Raw genomic sequence first — 20947 nt, 5'->3', positions numbered from 1 at the left:
ACATCACACTATAATGGAACACTTGCTTATATGATACTGGAAAAACGTTCTTATTATGCGATGCGCAATCCCCAACTTTGCGAAATATTTATTCCGAGTGCATGTAGATTTGTAATAGGGGCCACGATTTTCCCGTTTTGCCTCTTTTTACTATAACGAAGAACTTTATTTTTCTCCATTCTCAGGGTGCATGTATGATGTCATGAATACGTCAAACGCGGATCTAATGCACTGTCGCCATCTATAGAAATATAATACTACTGTTTGTTGTATATCCATGTAAATACCTCACAATATGTGGATAAAATTTTACCAAAATTGGTAGGGAGGCTCATTAGGTTCATGGAGAAATATACATAGATTTTCAGTTTTTCATTTTGGGGTTTTTATAAGTGTTTTTGCGGATTTTATTTACAACTACTTCGCTCCTGTGGAAAGATCTACCACCAAATTTGGCATGAAGGTTTGTTGGGTGTGTAAGAAGATACATGCAAACTTACGGTTTTACATTTTGTGTCTTGATGTTTTTATGAGTGTTTTAACTTTAATCACATATAAAAGAAATAACTTTTATACCCTAAGATAGCCCTTCGTTATTCATGAAGTTACATAACTTCTGTCTAAGTTAGTGGTGATAATAGACTTAATCACTTTCACAACTAGTAAACTCCTCATGTAATACATGGTTAGATACTACTGGGAAATTAGTTACTGGATGTGATGCTAATTTTATTTTAAAATGAATTATTAATGTGAAAATAGGATTATTGCTATATGTTTTTAATGACATTTTGGAACTGTTTCTGTAAACAAAACTTTATGTTGGAAATTAAAAAAAAGAAGTTTATGTCAGAAAACTCGACAAATCGATGTTATATATTTATGAACATGGCCTGAAAAGGGTCACTCGCTTGTGCGAATGAAATATTGATACGTGCATACAGTGACTGCATGATGTAAGAACGAGTTAATGCGGACTTCATCCAACACTCAAGAACCAAATTAGTGGTCAAGAAGGGAAGAGGAGATACAGGTGTACCTGATCTTCCCAGGTCACGTGGCCAAACAACGACCAAATGAAACATCAAATATATAATAGACAACAGTACACACAACCACCTTTTTGAATTCTCTAGTCCGAGCGATCAGTGTGAAATGTGATCGTCAGATTTCAGCGAACCCACAGCCTTACTCTGACAGTTACTGTCCACGCACCGAGCACCATAGAATCTATTTTATAAATTAGTATAAGAAAAGAAAATTATTACAATCTTTTTAAAATTAAACTGTTCTTGAGCAATCTGTTAAAGTTATATTAAAACCAATGTAAACAGATACATATAGATATATACCCAGTTAAATTTCATCTTCATCGACAATTTTATGTTTGTTAATATGAGTGTAAATAATAAAAATAACAATATGTTAAACACCATTTGAAAGCCAGAACTAAATTGCGTCAAAATATTTTAATTGGTTTGCTGGTTTTTAGGTCGAACGCTACAAAAGAAGCGATCTTTACTACGCCGATTGCGTGTATTAAACACTGATTTTAACACTTTAAACCTAAACATACAACTGAGCTAATGAAGTATTTACAATTGGAATTGATATTTTTTAAAGAATGTTTTTTCTGGACAAGTAGGCTAAATAACCAAATCACGGACCCCAAATATTCAAGCGTAACTTTTCCTATTCTTTTAACTGTTGACCAGAGGACAATTAATCAAAAACACCCGTTACCGTAGGTCCTTGTCCAACTTTTTAAACTCCTTAATAGGGCTGACTGTCACTTTTATTACGCATCCACTACTGAAATTATTAATTGCGATTAACAGTATCACATCCCGAAGTTTGAACCATTTGATCCTCAGTCCATTGTGCTAACCATTAATCAAAGCCCAGGCGAAAAATAGATAAATAAATGTAAAGGTGGCATTGCCCTTTAGTCAGATTTCGTTTTCCCTTAAACAACAAAGAGTTTAATATGATCGCTAAGAAAAAAAAAAGAGACCCTAAACATATACTTCCTAATGTAAAAAAGACTGTAAACATATACTTCCTAATATACAAGAAACTGTAAACATATACTTCCTAATGTTTGTTTGTTTGTTTGTTTTGAATTTCCCACAAAGCTACTCGAGGGCTATCTGTGCTAGCCGTCCCTAATTTTGCAGTGTAAGACTAGAGGGAAGGCAGCTAAATTAGGAACGGCTAGCACAGATATCTCTCGAGTAGCTTTACGCGAAATTAAAAAAATATATATATTTTGACTGTTAAACCATCTATTCAAACCAACTTGAACTGCACCATGTAATCGGTCACAAATTCTATGTTCAATCACGTAGTTCTTCATATATCTATCATTTGCTTATTCAATAGTTCTGTTCGTTATTTCACTTATTCACATATTACCTAATCTGTCTATCAGTTTATCCATCCAACTACTTATTCGTTAATTTATTCTAACATGTTTAAACACAATACAATCATTTTCCATAATTATCCATCTATTTACATGCTGTGCAAAAGTGTTAGGACAGAGTCAAAAATCAAATTTTAGGCTACTTTTAAAGAACAATGGAATGTAAACCATAAGTAAAATATCAAAATCTTATTAAACTTTACATTTAGTACAACAGAAACACAACGGTAGTGACTGATGTCAGCAAACAGTTAATATTTTGTTTGTCCTACGTTTGCTTTAATAATTGCAGACTATTATACACTATTACAACACATTAAGACAAAATTTTCTTCGAGATTTTACTTCAAATGTTTCTAATACATTCCCACAAAAGTTCCCTGGAAGCAGCTTTTGATTTATTTAGTTTTTTGATCTGTCAAATCCCACATCTACTCAACTGGGTTAAGACTGTGAATCTGTAGGGGCCATTACGTCATTTGAGTGCTCCAACAGTTTCTTTCTTAACTAAGTAATTTCTGCATTGGTTGAATGAGGGTTTCAAGTCATTATCTTCGCGACAGTAGAATCCTTTACCAATAATATACAAATCACTGGGTTTACCCTGATAGATCAGTATCTGATGGTACTTGTGCTGGTCGATTAGGTGTTATGCATCGAGGTGAGTATTTTTCACCTTTTTTCCATTGGACGTACAACTTACGCTTTGAACCAAATAATGAACTCATTCGTCCACAACACCCTTTTCCAATCATTAAAAGTCCAGTTTTGTACTTTTCAGCAAAATTTAATTCTTATGAAAATACTGTTTGTTTCGAATCTCGTGCAAAGCTACACGAGGGCTATCTGCGCTAGCCGTTCCTAATTTAGCAGTGTAAGACTAAAAAGTAGGCTGCTAGTAATCACCATCCATTGCCAACTTTTGGGCTACTCTTTTACCAACTAATAGTAGGATTGACCGTAACATTATAACGCTCCCAGGGCTGAAATGGCGAGCATGTTTTGTGTTACGGGAATTACGCGACTCTCGGATTACGAGTCAAATGCCTTAACCACCTTGTCTTGCCGGGCCTATGGCAATAATCGGAGTTCGAAATAATGTTTCTTTTAACTGTTACAGGATCAAATATTCCATTATGATTAAGTCTTCTAGATACTGTAGATTTGGACACTCTTCTGTCATTGGGTACATGGCCGTTTTCTCCTTCTTGAGATCAGTAACGGTCTTCCTGGTGTTCCGAAGGCTGCATAAACGAAAATACTTAACATCAGTATAATTAAGTTTAGGCGTTCTACCTTTTTCTTTCCTATTTTCAAATTTATCTGTCTCGATTTCATAATCTAGGATGCACTTGACAATATTTGGGGAGCATTTCAAGTCTGCAGCTATTTGTCGGAGAGTCCAAACAACATCACGTAAAGCTTTTACGCGAACTCTCTGCTCTTCTGACAATTGTTTGGGTTGTAGCATGATAAAAAAACTTAATATATATATATACAGTGCTAGACACTTTTTATAAAGGTATGCTTGTGGAGTGCTATTAAATTGGTTTCTTCCAGCATGTACCGGTACCAAATGCCAGCTTCTTTCTTACATAGTTAAGGCACTCCATTGTGTACCATGACAGTTATTTCAGACCCTAAGTTTGGTCCGTATGTTCATTCAGGCAGAAACATTATGACATGTCCTTGGTACAAGTATATGCGAATTCTAAAGAATGATAAATATTCTCACCTTGATTCTATCAGTTGTGAACAGGGATGAACAACACATTAGTACAGAATTGAAATTTACATTCTTTAATAGCATTGTAGAATTAGCCCCCCAAATTGGAAAGAATGACAAAATATTCTCTTGTCCTAACACTTTTGCACAGTGCTGTATTTATACACGAACCCACCACAGTCGACACATTCAGTCATTAATTGTTTCAAGTAAATATTTACCTATTTACTTGCCTAGCTGAACATTAGTCCATTTATTTAATAACTTGTTCAGTGAAATAATAACTCACCAGTTCAATAATTTAGCTACTTCATAATTAACTTATCCATCCAACAAATGACAATCCATTCATTCATATAATAATTGATTATATGACGATTAACAAATCCAAAAGTAATTAATTCGGTTTAGTTATTAATTAATCAAACGAGTTAGTTAGTTATCACCATTAGATTCCATCTGGGAACATAGGGCCGCAATCGCTTGCGGATTCTTCAACAAGTATTTAAGTGAGTAGGTTGTTAGCCCGCTGCACCGAGCCGTCCCTATTTTAGCAGTGTAAGACTAGAAGGAAGGCAGCTAGTCATTACCACCCACCGCTAACTCTTCCGCTACATTTTTACAACGAATAGTGTGAATAACCGTCCTATTATAACGCCCCCACGGCTGAAAGGGCGAGAATGTTTGGTGTCACAGGAATTCGAACCTGCGACCCTCAGATTACGAGTCGATCGACTACCTTAACAACCTGGCCATGCTTGGCCAACAAAAATATGTATAATACTGAACACAAGACCGTGATGCCAAGGTTCTGTGTTATATTATTACCAAAAATATGTATAATACTGAATACAAGACCGTGATGCCAAGGTTCTGTGTTATATTACTACCAAAAATATGTATAATACTGAACACAAGACCGTGATGCCAAGGTTCTGTGTTATATTACTACCAAAAATATGTATAATACTGAACACAAGACCGTAATGCCAAGGTTCTGTGTTATATTACTACCAAAAATATGTATAATACTGAACACAAGACCGTGATGCCAAGGGTCTGTGTTATATTACTATCAAAAATATGTATAATACTGAACACAAGACCGTGATGCCAAGGTTCTGTGTTATATTACTACCAAAAATATGTATAATACTGAACACAAGACCGTGATGCCAAGGTTCTGTGTTATATTACTACCAAAAATATGTATAATACTGAAGACAAGACCGTGATGCCAAGGGTCTGTGTTATATTACTACCAAAAATATGTATAATACTGAAGACAAGACCGTGATTCCAAGGTTCTGTGGTATATTACTACCAAAAATATGTATAATTCTGAACACAAGACCGTGATGCTAAGGTTATGTGGTATATTACTAACAAAACTATGTATAATACTGAACACAAGACCGTGATGCCAAGGTTCTGTGTTATATTACTAACAAAAATATGTATAATACTGAAGACAAGACCGTGATGCCAAGGGTCTGTGTTATATTACTACCAAAAATATGTATAATACTGAAGACAAGACCGTGATGTTCTATTTCTACCAAAAATAGTATTGCTGCTCATTTTGAATGAATACCCCAAGAGTTGGCGGTGAATGCAGTGTTGACTAGCTGCCCTCCCTCCAGAATATTACCAGTGTAGTTTAATGTAAGATCCAAGAAAAGCCCGGCACGGCCAGGTGGGTTAAGGCGTTGGACTCGTAATCTGAGGATCGCTGGTTCGAATCCCCGTCACACCAAACATGCTATCCCTTTCAGCCGTGGAGGCATTATAATGTGACAGTCAATCCCACTATTCGTTGGTAAAAGAGTAGCCCAAGAGTGATGACTAGCTGCCTTCCCTCTAGTCTGAAACTGCCAAATTAGGGACGGCTAGCGCAGATAGCCCTCGTGTAGCTTTGCGCGAAATTCAAAAAACAAACAAACAAACAAGACCCAAGAAACAAATACTACAAGCCTGCTATGTTTAAGTTCTTTATGAATTAATTGTATGTGCATTTACAAATATTTAGACAATTATGTACTTTTTCCTCCATAGGTATTTATATATTTCTTATTTCGAAGCACACGGTGATAAGAATGTTTAAAATAAGTTATATTATTTCGTACGATTCACTAAAATTGGGGATGGGGGGGTTACCCGATCAGTCTCTTATTTCGCAAGTATCTATCGACTTCATATGTGTCCTCTTTTCATACTGTTATACAAAAATTACACCCGGGAAGATAACATGTAAAGCAACAAAAGATTAGGTAATATAGCATAACAAAAGTGTCTTTTCAACGGAATGAAAGAAACGGTCAATTTTAAATCAGTACTCAATTATTTTGCTCCAGGGAAATATATAGGATTCGGATTCTGCGTAATCACATTTATCTGACTGGCAGAACTCACGTATCATTTTTAAAATATTTTTTAAGAAATTCAAATAACTCGATTTCTTTTTTTCTCCTGACTTCAGAAAGTGCGAATTCAACACTTCGTAATCAAATTTCATAAAGACGAATATCGTGAGGTTTTTGGTGCAGCATTTTTTGTTACTTACGTTGAACAAAGGATACTGAAAATTAAGTGAAAGCAGGAGAAAATAACATGTAAAAATAATGACTAGCTGCAATCGATACTGTGTGTCAGGAAAATGGGTTGCCTATGACAAATAAAGCATTGCTATCAAATGTAAAGTCACGTTTTGCGCGTCTGTTCCCTAAAAGTTGATCTCACGAAGTGAAACTCAACGAACGTTAAATAATTATTATTTGGGTCTCTAGGTTGCATTAATAACCCACAAAGTGGACACTATTAAATAATAAAAAACACTTTTATGTTTGGCAGAATTAGATACACAATAAGAGATGTTGAGCAGCTTCCATTTTACTATTTTTGTCTCTCTCTCTCTCTCCATATATATATATATACACAGATATCAATTAACTGATTGGATTGTCTATCTATAATTCGTTGTCAAAAATAGATTGACTTTGCCTCTTTTCTTTTTATCTCTCCAGAAATCTGTAGTTTGATTATTGTTTGTAGTCAAGCACAAAACTACACAATTTGTTCTTTGATCACCACGTGTATCGAAACCCTGTTTTTAGCGGATGAATCTGTAGACATGCAGCTGTTCTAGTGAGAGACCTGTGGTTTGAAATCACACCTGACAAAGGATGCAAGCTAATCTGTTCAGCACTGAATACACGGTTTGTAACACGTATTTCATGTGATTGTAAATAAATTTGTTAAACACTGTGTTCCCCATAACACTATGTAACAAAAGTTTTACTTTTTCTTGCTCCTGGGCAGAAAGTGTTATTTCCCAATTGCTTATGCCAAAAGTAAATGGAAAAGACCTATTTTTCTCTTCAAACTTTGCTTTTGTGACCTGGGAGCGTATAACGAAAACATGATAGGAGACTATATTTGGGGACTGATACGTGAAAGTGATTTACATTACAGTCGCAAATCTTGAAAACTACTCATTTCTAAACATTTTTGTTCATTTTTTATAACTTTAGTATAAATATATGTAAATATTGATTCATATGTTGTTTTATTCAGACTTTATGTAAATGAAAATGTGCAAATTTGCCCGTTTTCACGCAGAAAATAGGTTAATTTCTAAATTTCATTATCCAGGTCAGAAAAGCAAAGTTTTAAGGGTATAATGGCCATTTTCTGTACTTTTAGAACATAAGCAATTAAGAAATAACACATACTATACAGGAATAACATTTGTGTTGCATGGTGTTAGTAGAGTATAATATGTAATAATTTGGCATTATTATGGTGTTTTAAGTTGAATTTGTAACCATATGTATTACGGTTTGGTTGGGAAAATCTTTTAAGGATTTAGGTAGAGAATGCTGTGTTTAAAAATGTAATAGGCCTAGCCATAAGGTCTATGACAAATATAAAAGCAACCATTCTTCGCCAACTTGTAAAAGGTATTTGCACTATTTGTATTGTAACACATGACTTATAAAAATGGTGTTTCAATCACTGCTGGCTCGGCATGGCCAGGTGGGTTAAGGCGTCCGACTCGTAATCTGAGGGTCGCGAATTCGAATCCCGGTCGCACCAAACATCCTCGCCCTTTCAGCCGTGGGGGCATTATAATGTAACGGTCAATCCCACTATTCGTTGGTAAAGGAGTAGCCCAAGAGTATATGTGTGTGTGTGTGTTTTTTTCTTATAACAAAGCCACATCGGGCTATCTGCTGAGCCCACCGAGGGGAATCGAACCCCTGATTTTAGCGTTGTAAATCCGAAGTCATACCGCTGCACTCGCGGGGGGCAGCCCAAGAGTTGGCGGTGGGTGGTGATGACTAGCTGCCTTCCCTCTAGTCTTACACTGCTAAATTAGGGACGGCTAGCGCGGATAGCCCTCGCGTAGCTTTGCGTGAAATTCAAAAAAACAAACGAAAACAGACAATCACTGCTATGTTTGTTGTATTGCAGACGGCCTGAAGAGTTCTGGATTGAACAATAACGCCTCAACAATAATGGATATGACGAATATAATGTTATTTAAATACTATTACTATATGCTCTTCTAATTATTGAAAACCCGTAACAGACTAGATTAAGAAGGTGTAGTTTAGAAATGTTTTTTGTATTTCAGCTGGCTTGAAAGGCCCTGGTACTGGGTGATAGGTCTATTCAACACTGGATATAGCTAATGCTATGTGATTGATATATTATACTATATTCTATTCAACACTGAATATAGCTAATGCTATGCGATTGATATATTATACCATATTCTCTTTGACCTTCACTCTTGGTTCCTAAAATTACTTTCAAACCACTACTACCCCACCCCATTATTCGAACTGTTTTGCACCTGATGGACTGTTTAGAATGTGGCTCGAGTGATGCTATATCATAAATAAACTGTGCTTAACGTTTAGTACTTGTTTGGCGAAGCCGTTCTGTTGGGAGTTGATCGTATGAAGAATTGCGAGTCATTAAAAGGTCCTCTGTTTCGGTTATCATGACTCCAACGACTGAAAGGGCTTTACACAGTAAGGTTTAATTCATGAGGCCCTACCTCTTTCACTTAGTTGTATCGAATAGGTCTTTAAAAAACAGTTGTTTTTTGGAACAAAACCATATTTTTCTGTCTGTTGTGTCCTCTGTATGGAATCAAACCCCGGATTGCAGCACTATAATTTCACAGACTTAGCGCTGTCCTACCGAGGGGCCTTTCAAAAATTAAACCACAGTTATATTTTGACAATGATGTTAGAACTGTACAGCATGCTCATCAAGCGTGAAGAAGTTGGCCACAGTTAAATAAACCAGCGGTTACTAAACTGTGAATCGTGGAAAAAGACGGATTAAAATAGAAACAAATTTTTATATTAGAATTACTTATAAAAAGAACCAATAAAAATTCCTGAAATATGTTAGAACTGTAAAACTCAAGTGGGTCGCATGTAGAAAAAAGTTTGAAAATTCCGACTTAAGCGATATTGATATCCAAAAGCACTTGTTGTAAGTCTTATTGTGATTTAGAAATTCAACATCAGTAGTTAGGGCTAGTTAAGCCACCTTGTCATAGTGTTACAAAACATTATCAAATCAATAAAAACGCGCTGTTTTTGAATAATAGAAACAAAAGATAAAAGCTCGCAATTAAGTTTTTCTTTTTTGGCGTACACATACCACCCGCTACGCAAAATTGAATAAAAACTACGTATAAACGTGTCGTTTAATGTATTAAGATACTCTCGCGATACTGAAAAATATATTTAATTGCCTAAAGAAAAATAAGCAGGGGATTTGGAGATAAGGCTTACATATTTAATATTTTATTGGTAGCACAACAAAGGCCATTCAAAATGGTGACTGGTTCTTACCACATCATGCTGCTGGCTAACAAAGAACCAACAATTTCAAATCGGAAATTATTGTAATAATAATTAATTGCAACTAAGCTTCTTATTAGAATATAAAGGTTTTACAAGGAATGATCGCTTCTGAATAATTCTTGCCGAATCACACGGGACTGAGGGAATAATTGAGGGACGGTTATACGGGCGCAGCGAGGTTCACTTGGGTGTGGGCAGCTAAAAATCTCCTGTTTTCAGTGACCGAGGGACGAAGAAATTAGAGGTCTCGCTGATTATCTAACGAAGAAATCCTCTAGCGTATGTTGCTGTCTTCGTGGTAGACCTGTCACAAAAGACAAATCTATGGCATAAATACGAAAATTATCGCATTCCTGCATTAATATGCCTTTTGTATGTTGCCCATTTATTTCTTTCGACATTAGAATTACCACTCTGTAAAAATGACTGACTGTAAGTTGCTGAAAATGCGACGCCTACTGCTTCCCTCCCCCCCTCCTAAGAAACTCTGAAACTGTGGAATAGAAGAATTTCTAATAACAGCGCCATCTAACGACGCCTCGAGGGATACTGATTATACGAAGACTGGATTGACGGATGATCTGTGGCGTTTGATAATAGTGTCGATTTTTCTCATCCCATGATTTCACTAAATTACTTTATATTTGGAAAGGGCTTATTAACTAATAAAACAGAGAAAGATCGAGAAACAAAACAAAATCGGATTTCCTTCTCTGATTATTTCTCTCTTTCTTTTTAACACAATACATCATATTAAAAAACGAATGTCCTTTATTTATTGAGAATTAAAACATTAAAAGTTCAATTTAATACAGTCACTAAATAGAAGGTTGTCGAGAGATCAGGTTTTAGTGTATCAGATGTGAAATACAATTTACCAGTCAGTTGAACAGCTGTGTCTGGGGTGGTAGGTAGTAATTTGGGGTTTACACTGTTGTTGTAGGAATGATTATTGCTACGTATTTTCTCTTTGGAAAATTATATCTAAATATACAGTAGTAACTTTAGACACTGCGTAGTTTATAAAATTGCAAGGGCATCAAAAGATAAACGCGCCTACATATTTTCATGGGGAGGGGAGAAAGACATTAGTTTCGTGAGAAGATTTTTTTTAAATTCTATACTAGACTATAGGAAAACTTACATTTTCAGTGCACGTAGTAAAATCATTTTCGGCCTGGCATAGCCAAACGTGTTAAGGCGTGCGACTCGTAATCTGTGGATCGCGGGTTTGCATCCCCGTCGCGCCAAACATGGTCGCCCTTTCAGCCGTGGGGGCGTTATAGTGTGACGGTCAATCCCACTATTCGTTGGTAAAAGAGTAGCTCAAGAGTTTGCGATGGGTGGTGATGACTAGCTGCCTTCCCTCTAGTCTTACACTGCTAAATTAGGGACAGCTAGCACAGATAGCCCTCGAGTAGCTTTGTGCGAAATTCTAAAAAAAAAACAACAACAAAATCATTTTTATGGCCTTTTTTATGGTTCTTTTCGAACTTCAACTGTGTGAGAGATTTATTATATTCTGACTTTTCAAAGAAAGCAGTTTGTTTACAAAAAAAAAGGACTTCGTGAGGTAACCCTTCTAGTTTAAGACCACACTGATCATGGAATATTGTAGACTCTTAAAAAATACAACTCTGTAGATAGATAGACACAAAAGGAAAAAAAAACTCCTACGAATGTCCGTAGGCAGAGCAAAAGGTGCAGCAGAAGCTATAGTGGCCCCTAAATTGCGCCCATATATGTATAAAACATATCTAAAAGATGTAAAACCAGCTCTAAACACCATCAAAATACACCATTTTCGGCAAACGTTACAAAAGTGTGACGGAGAGTATAACTTTTGATACTTCCAATATGGCTTCACTGCTCATTTCCTCAAAAGTAGGCCCTATAAGGATTTATTTTTGCACCCCTTTGTATAAAATACACTTGACACCTTCTGTTCAAAAAACAGGGAATATTTGTTCTGTGGAGCGAAAGTGCAAACCAACACCATGAAGTACAAATATTTTCCGATATCGTGAACCACAATAATGGTTCATAATAGAAATCGCAAGGAATTGGACAAACCCTAAAAGAATGTTCGAAAATACAACAACAACACATTAAACAGTAAAGATTCAGTTCAAACAACGCTGTGTTCTGCCCATCAAAGGTATCGAAATCCGGTTTCTAACGTGGAAAGTTCGAAGACATACCGCTGCGATCAAATAGCCAATAGCTACAATAAATCATTATGAACTGTATCAACTAGCTTTGTTTATTATCATTACAATGTATAAAGGTAACTACCATATCAAGTAATCATTTGCACATGTTTACTTACTATTTTGCGATACCTATTTGCAGGTTTCTAAATTCTGAATTTTTTATTTATCTCAAAAATCAAACCATTTTTTCCAATATTACCACCCAAATGCTTTGGAGATATTCCATATATCAGTCAAGTTCCAGATACCGATGTCAAATTAGTCAGGAAATAAGGAAAATCAGTTAAGGGTTAAGAGTCGATTGCTTGATCCCACAACATCTCAAATCATACAGCCTTTCGCTGTCTGCAGCCAGTTGTGGGAAAGTTGTGTATTTAAATACAACCTTAATGTAGAAATAAGCCACTATAATTTATTTTATTATGTAAAACTCCAAACCTTCACCCTTTTATGATATGTACGAAAAAACAAAACTATTTTCATAGTCGAATAAGACCACCCTACATTTCTACAAGACTCCAAAGCTCTTCCATTTTCTTTAATAATTACAAAACTAATACCCTTACCCTAATAGTTTTTTATTCTTCCTCAACCTCCCTTTCTCTTAAATTTTTTCAAGTATAAACAGGGTTAGACTAGTACAACTATCTCAGGTTGGCCCTTCTTTCCTGATATACTGGAAAAATACTTAAATATATTAAAGTTAAATATTTAGCCAAGGATGAGGGCTTGAGTAACCAACGACTTCTATGACTTATTTCAACTTCATAATTATTGTTTTATAGGACTGGCTACAAAAATCGCCCGTTTACATATTTTGTATTTGATAGTTTTAGAAATATATATTGATTTATGTAAATTTATATTGGTATTTTCACATCACAACACAGTCATTATTAGTTACCTAAATTTAACATTTGTGCTACTAATGCACGTTTGTAAATGTTAATATATAATTATTATAATATAATATTGTATAATCATAAACATTAATATATATTACTACCAGTTCCTGCTTATACGTAGTCCCACTAATTTCAAAACGTTATCGTAATAAGTCATATTTTAAACTGTTATTGTTTTTTACTGATAGTTAGAAGTTTGCTTTCAACAAATTTTAAATAACATTACAAAATATCGTGTAACAGCAAATACAATGACTTAAATCTCTTTAAATTAAAAATATAAATCCATAACGGAGCTCTGAATATCTGCAGTCTTCAGAAATACATTTATTAATTAGGCAAAAGTCGGAAGACAAGCAATATTCGAAATTACTTTTGCTAATTTCAGAAAGAATTAGAAGTGGAGCTACATGGATATTTTATAATTTAATAAATGGAATTTGTTTCAGGAGTACAATAATTTACTGTTTCAGAAATGAATGTAAAATATTTCATTATTCTAATTACTCTTTACTTACAGACACGAGTAGTTCACCCACCATAGCTACATTTCACAAAGAAATATGCGGATTGATTCAGAACCATTGTTTATTGTCTGCTGTTTAATAACAGAAAATATTAAGCAGAATTAAAAGACGAATGACGTTAGTACCGCATATTTTTACATACTGAAATATGTGTTTTTAGATATACAAGTTTTATTTTTATTTTCTGAGAATTTCAGGCACAGAGGTTATATATTTTATGCACCACTGAGACAAACTCAAAATTAAACATAAAATTTTAGGGTATTAATAACACAAACAATATAAAATGGTATATTTTAACTACAGGTTTTCTATTCTCTTTGTCCTGGAAGATAAATTATATTGTAAATGGACTTCGTTACCTTCTACGATTGACTTTTTCTCATTACAAATAAAGCTGTTTTATTATCTGTGCTGTAAAACTACAATTCAATCCACTGCCACATCGCATATTACACCATGTAACACGAATTTTGTTCCTGGATAGTATGCGTTATTTCTTAATTGCTTATGTTGTAAAAGTACAGAAAATGGCCATTATTCACTTCAAACTTTGCTATTGTGAGCTGGATAATGAAATTTAGAAATTAACCTATTTTCTATGTAAAAACGGGCAAATTTGCACGTTTTCATTTACATAAGATCTGAATAAAGCAACATATGAATCAAGATTTACATGTATTTATACGAAAGTTATATAAAAATGTTTAGGAGTGAGTATTTTTTCGAGATTTGCGACTGTAACGTAAATCACTTTCACGTATCAGCCCCTAAATATAGTCTCCCATCATTTTTCGTTATACGCTCCTTGATAGTGGCGTTCAAAGTTCAGTACATCTTAGTGGAAGCGCTCGCATTGCTCCTCTGAGTATACTCCCATATTCTCCTTAAATTTATCAAGATGAGCGTCAAGGATATGGACTTTTAGGGACATCCTGCAGTCCATTTTGCCGTAGTTCTTCACCAGAGCCTTAACCAGTTCCACGTAATTTTCGGCCTTGTAATTCCCCAAGAAGCCCCGAACTACTACGACAAAGCTGTCCCAAGCTTTTTTTTCCTTCCTACTTGGAGAATTCTGTGCACTCCAGGATCTTCTTTATTTGTGGTCTAACGAAGACACCAGCTTTGACCTTTGCCTCAGACAATTTATGGAAGAAGTCTCGTAGGTACTTGAAGGCTGCAGAATCCTTATCAAGAACTGTGAGAAATTGTTTCATAAGACCAAATTTTATGTGCAGTGGTGGGAACAACACCTTTTGGAGGTCCACTAGTGGCTCACACTTGACATTGTGCCTTCCCACAGAGAACTCGGTCCGTTGTAGCCAATGCTTCCTGTTATAGTACGCGGTGGTGTCCCTGCTGTCCCAAAGGCAAAGATAACAGGGAAACTTGATAAAGCTTCCTTGGAGACCCATCAGGAATGCCACCATTTTGAAGTCTCTGATAACCTCCCAGCCATACTCATCATACTTCAAGGCTTCTAGCAAGGTCTTAACACTGTTGTATTCCTCTTTAAGGTGCACCGAATGAGCCAGGGGAAGAGATGGATACTTCTTCCCATTATGGAGCAGCAGAGCTTTGAGGCTTCTGGATGAGCTATCAATGAAGAGGCGCCACTCGTTCGGGATACAGGAAATTCCAATTGCCTCGCATAGACCAGACACATTGTGGCAGAAGGAGAACCCAGCTTGTAGAGTGAAGTTCTACAATATCCTATAAAATTCTTGTAAGTTCTACAACATTCTAGAAAGTTCTTGAAAATTATTGTAAGTTCGAGAAAATTCCCTATCAGCTACTCAGCACTGAATCTACCTGGAATATTCTGGAAAAAGGGTAAATTTGAAAATTTCAATACCCAGGTCACAAAAGCAAAGTTTGAAGAGAAAAATTGGTCTTTTCCATTTACTTTAGACCTAAGCAATTGGGAAATAACACTTTCTGCTCAGTAACAAGAAAAAGTAAAAATTTTGTTTCATAATGTTATTGCATTTCACGTTACAAAACCCAAGGTTTTCATTGGTCTAGCTGGAACACTATAAGGATTTGCTCTTGCTTCTCAAACTAAATATAAGTAGTGTTGCTGTATAATAATAATGCATCTATATTGAAAAGGTAAAACATTATAAAGGTGTTGTGTTGATAAAATTTAAGAAAAGGTCTAACTCTAAACAAACTATAACGGCAACTATGTTACTGGATTTACGAACTACAGTGTGTTGTGCACGTGCTGCCATCTATTAGAGGAGCAGTAGAAGAAACGTTTAGGTGGGCTATCACAAAAGTGAAATAGGAGAGAGTGGACGCATGTATTTAACAAATGAAGAAAAGCTTTTCAAAAGGGAAATAAATGTAGAGAAGGCTAATATTAGTCCTATAAAAGTAATGCAAGCAAGATGACAGAGATGGCATTTGCATCATTCTAATATAATAACTCTGACACACAGTGTAGTAGAATGTTGAGAGACAAAAGGATAAATTAAACTGAATTATGATTAAATAGCTTTTATATAAACACACATGTAAAGATGTTCCAAATGTCATCCCTACTATCTTGTTTCCATTGCTTTGAAAGGATTGATATTGGCCATTCTTATGTCTAATGAAATACAGTATTAAAAAACAAGCAAACAAAGATAGTAAGTTTCCAAAAAGGTAAAACATTACGTTTGCACCGTGAGCTGTCTTATTGTATTAGAATGATGCAAATGCAATCTCTGTTATCTTATTTGCATTACTTTTAAAGGGTTGATATTAGCCCTCTCTGCATTTATTTCCTTTTTTGAAAAGTTTTTCTTTGTCACCAACCAATAACAGATGAACAATAAATATTACATTTGGAACATCATTATATCGTATTTAGGACTTGGTAATTCCGGTTTCACCCTATACTTAAGTTTTTTACAGGAATACTATATTGCTGTAAGAAAGCTAACTTCAAAGGGTAATGATAACATCGTTTACATTAGAATTATGATCGTTTATTACTAGTTATTTACAATACTTACAAAAGTGGATACTGTTTGAAACGATGTCACATCAGAGGAATTGACTGATACTATTGTTTTGGTTTTAAGCTATCATATATGTTTAAAATAAGCAGGAGAAAGAAGGAAAGAAAATACAAACTTGAAGTAAAAATATGTATATTCTCAAGATGGCTGGTATGGGTATTTAAATAAAGTACACAACAACGTTTCTATCTTCTTAGCTCATCTTCAGGTTAACAAAGAGAGTTTGCAAACGTTGTACTTTACTTTGTTTTAATTAAAGTTTAAAAACTCACACCAGACGTCTTGAGAATCCATTTTTGCTATGATATTTTTAGACATTCTCAGAACTTGTGACTTATACATCACAGAGACATTGTTATAAAAGAAAGAATTATATAGTAAAATTCTGACAAACTGTTAGAGAGGTATTTAAAGTACGATTCAGATGAGCAATGCGAGAAGTGATATTCCCTATATAGTTATTATTTGTGTAAAAATACACACAACACTCTAAACACTGTTTGTATACTCAACAGTTTCCTGAACAAGCCAAATAATATATCTACAAGATGTCATATCCGTGGCGATTATGTTTCAGTTGTTTTAATTGAAAGAAATAAATATTTGAGAAATGGACATTATATTAGTTTTTTTTTTCACACATTTCAAACATTTTCAATGTTGTACACTTAACCATACCACCTGTACTTCTGTTTTCACGCTCTGATTGTCTAACAATATTACGTTACCAGACGAGTTGAGGTGATGGATTTAAATTTAATTATTTTCACAATATTTTTACAATAATCAAAAAAGTTATTTATATGATAATAAATGAAGAAACTCAGTTGTGTATATGTGTGTGTGTTTTTAGAGGGGGTGATATTACATGTTACGTATTACAATTTCAAATAGTCTAAAACTGAGTTAAATTGTAATTTAGAGTTAGAAGTTAAACAAATGTCGATACGTATTCAATTTATCTTGCCAACGAGATTGATACATATAGTTTCTTCATTGGTTACATTTATAAGCGTGAGGAGTTTCTTGAAATTTCAGCCTGCACAACAATACTTGACGATACACTAACGTTTACGTACACACATATATTTTTGATTTTACATTAGATAATCTTCTACAACTTTAGTGAATAGGCGGGAATATATATTTAACAGTATAAATTATGTAAATTTCTAAATATAAATTTAGCTTAAACATAGATATCAGAGTAGATTGATAACAATAAATACAAACCATACGTCACAATATTAATTTTAATTGTATCATTCTTCATGTATTCAGTAGGTACCGAGTGTATAAGATTCACATTAGTGACATTAAGTAACACAATACATATAACTGAAATGTTATTATTCAATACTGTGAAGAAAATTTTCTAGAAAAGATGAAATATTACATAATAATAATATCAAACCTCATTAAGTGTTAACTAAGGCATCTTTTTCTCAGAAACTTTTAATTAAACAGAAACAGAGAAATTTTGTTGTCATACTTATTAACATAATTGACTTGTATGTATTAACTGTACGGATACGTTATTTTAAGTTTTGTTTTCAATAGTAGCCAACGAGACTCCTTAAACTAAGATAAGTTGCATTAGAAAGTTTGCAAGTTGGCGGTAACTTTCCATAATAATGAAAGTTCAACAGAAATTATACTAGCAGATGGCAATACATACGACATTAACATTCAATAACACTATGTAACAAAATTTTCCAGAACATTCCAGGTAGATTCAATGTTGAGTAGCTGATAGAAAATTTTCTCAAACTTACAATAATTTTCAAGAACTTTCTAGAATGTTGTAGAACATACGAGAATTTCCAAGAACCTTTTAGAATTTTTCTAGAACTTTCCATAGTGATATATATACAGAGGCTCACCACTCGCCACTTCAGTTTAATTCTAGCTGCCTAAGTGAACACACAGACCTGTCTGATTTTATCAGAGATGGTATCAAGAAGCTGCAAGCATTCTCCAGACGCATTCTGCTCTGTATGTGACTAACTTATCAAGACAACAACGAAAAAGTACTCTGTGACAGCATCTGCTAAAATGTGTGAAGTCTACAAAGTATATTTCGGCATGTCTATCTGAGATCAAGACAAACCATGGGCACCTCATTTTACCTACAAGCACTGCAAAAAAACCAACAAAACTCTAGAAGGTAAGACAAACAATTTTTGCTTGCTTGAATAGTAAGATTTTATATTATACAAATTTTAGACCCTTTAAAATTTGGTGCACCTCAAAGAGGAATACAACAGCGTCAAGACTTTGCTAGAAGCCTTGAAGTATGATGAGTATGGCTGGGAGGTTATCAGAGGCTTCAAAATGGTGGCATTCCTGATGGGTCTCCAAGCAGGCTTTACCAAGTTTCGCGGTTATCTTTACCTTTGGAACAGCAGGGACACCACCGCGCACTATAGCAGGAAGCATTGGCCACAACGGACCGAGTTCTCTGTGGGAAGGCACAATGTCAAGTGTGAGCCACTAGTGGACCTCCAAAAGGTGTTGTTCCCACCACTGCACATAAAATTTGGTCTTATGAAACAATTTCTCACAGTTCTTGATAAGGTGTCTGCAGCCTTCAAGTACCTACGAGACGTCTTCCATAAATTGTCTGAGGCAAAGGTCAGAGCTGGTGTCTTCGTTAGACCACAAATAAAGAAGATCCTGAAGTGCACAGAATTATCCAAGTAGGAAAAAAAAAAAGCTTGGGACAGCTTTGTCGTAGTAGTTCGGGGCTTCTTGGGGAATTACAAGGCAGAAAATTACGTGGAACTGGTTAAGGCTCTGGTGAAGAACTACGGCAAAATGGACTGCAGGATGTCCCTAAAAGTCCATATCCTTGACGCTCATCTGGATAAATTCAAGAAGAACATGGGAGCATACTCAGAGGAGCAAGGCGAGAGCTTCCACCAAGCTATACTAGACTTTGAATGCCGCTGCCAAGGAGTGTGTAACTAAAACATGATGGGAGACAATATTTGGGAACTGATACGTGAAAATGATTTACATTACAGTCGTAAATCTCGAAAAAATACTCACTTCTAAACATTTTGTTCATTTTTTATAACTTTAGTATAAATATATGTAAATCTTGATTTATATGTTGCTTTATTCAGACCTTATGTAAATGAAAATGTGCAAATGTGCCCGTTTTTGCACAAAAAATAGGTTAATTTCTAAATTTCTTTATCCAGGTCACAAAAGCAAAGTTTGTAGAAAATAATGGCCATTTTCTGTACTTTTACAACAAAAGCAATTAAGAAATAACACATACTGTCCAGGAACAAAATTTGTGTTACATAGTGTAATAAAGATTCGACATAGCGTACACATTTCTAAAGCACTGAACTTTATATACTGCAGTTCGATAAGCTTAGGCTTATTACAAATGTAATCTTTATGAAAGTTTAACAAAAATCATTTTAATCTGACACTGTGGTAGGGAATTGGTTTGTTTTGAATTTCGCGCCACGCTAGCCGTCCCTAAGTTTTTAGTGTGAGACTAGAACACCAAGTGTTCTAGATAGGTTATACGCATGTAAATACGAAAAACGAAAAGCAATGACATTTTAATCTGACCAAGACAAATTGAATTCAAGTTTATCGGATACTAGTTTCCTAAATATAATATTGAACATAACAGCAGGGTCTTTAAGAAGAGTTTTCTTGTAGCTCCATAATTGTATTGGCTAGAACCTGGTCAAGTCCATCCATCCATATTCTTGCTTTATAGTTTTTAAATATGTTTAGATAGATTGCGCGTCTATTAGCCATGTTTAATGAAGTTTCAAAACTGACAGCTAATCCATACATCAACAGGACGTACCAAATGCATGGAAACCACTTTATTCGCTCGCGTCTAACTTGACTGGACTAACAGAATATGTAGTAAACTGGAGGATAAGATAAACTTTCAGTTCACTACTAGATGGCAAATAAAAAACCAGTAGCACAGGCGAGAACCTATTTTTCATATAAACTGCACGTGACATGAGGTTTAAGATTAGAAAAGTTGGCTTCACTCCAGAGATGACTAATGCAAGAAACGAAGGTAATTCATACGACTGCTTGTTTGTTTGTTTGTTTTTTGAATTTTGCACAAAGCTACTCGAGGGCTTACTGTGCTAGCCATCCATAATTTAGCAGTGTAAGACTAGAAGGAAGGCAGCTAGTCATCACCACCCACCGCCAACTCTTGGGCTACTCTTTTACCAACGAATAGTGGGATTGACCGTCACAT

Source organism: Tachypleus tridentatus, chromosome 12, assembly GCF_004210375.1.
Source record: "Tachypleus tridentatus isolate NWPU-2018 chromosome 12, ASM421037v1, whole genome shotgun sequence".
Classification (NCBI taxonomy): domain Eukaryota; kingdom Metazoa; phylum Arthropoda; class Merostomata; order Xiphosura; family Limulidae; genus Tachypleus; species Tachypleus tridentatus.
Note: the sequence above shows the minus strand (reverse complement) of the source record.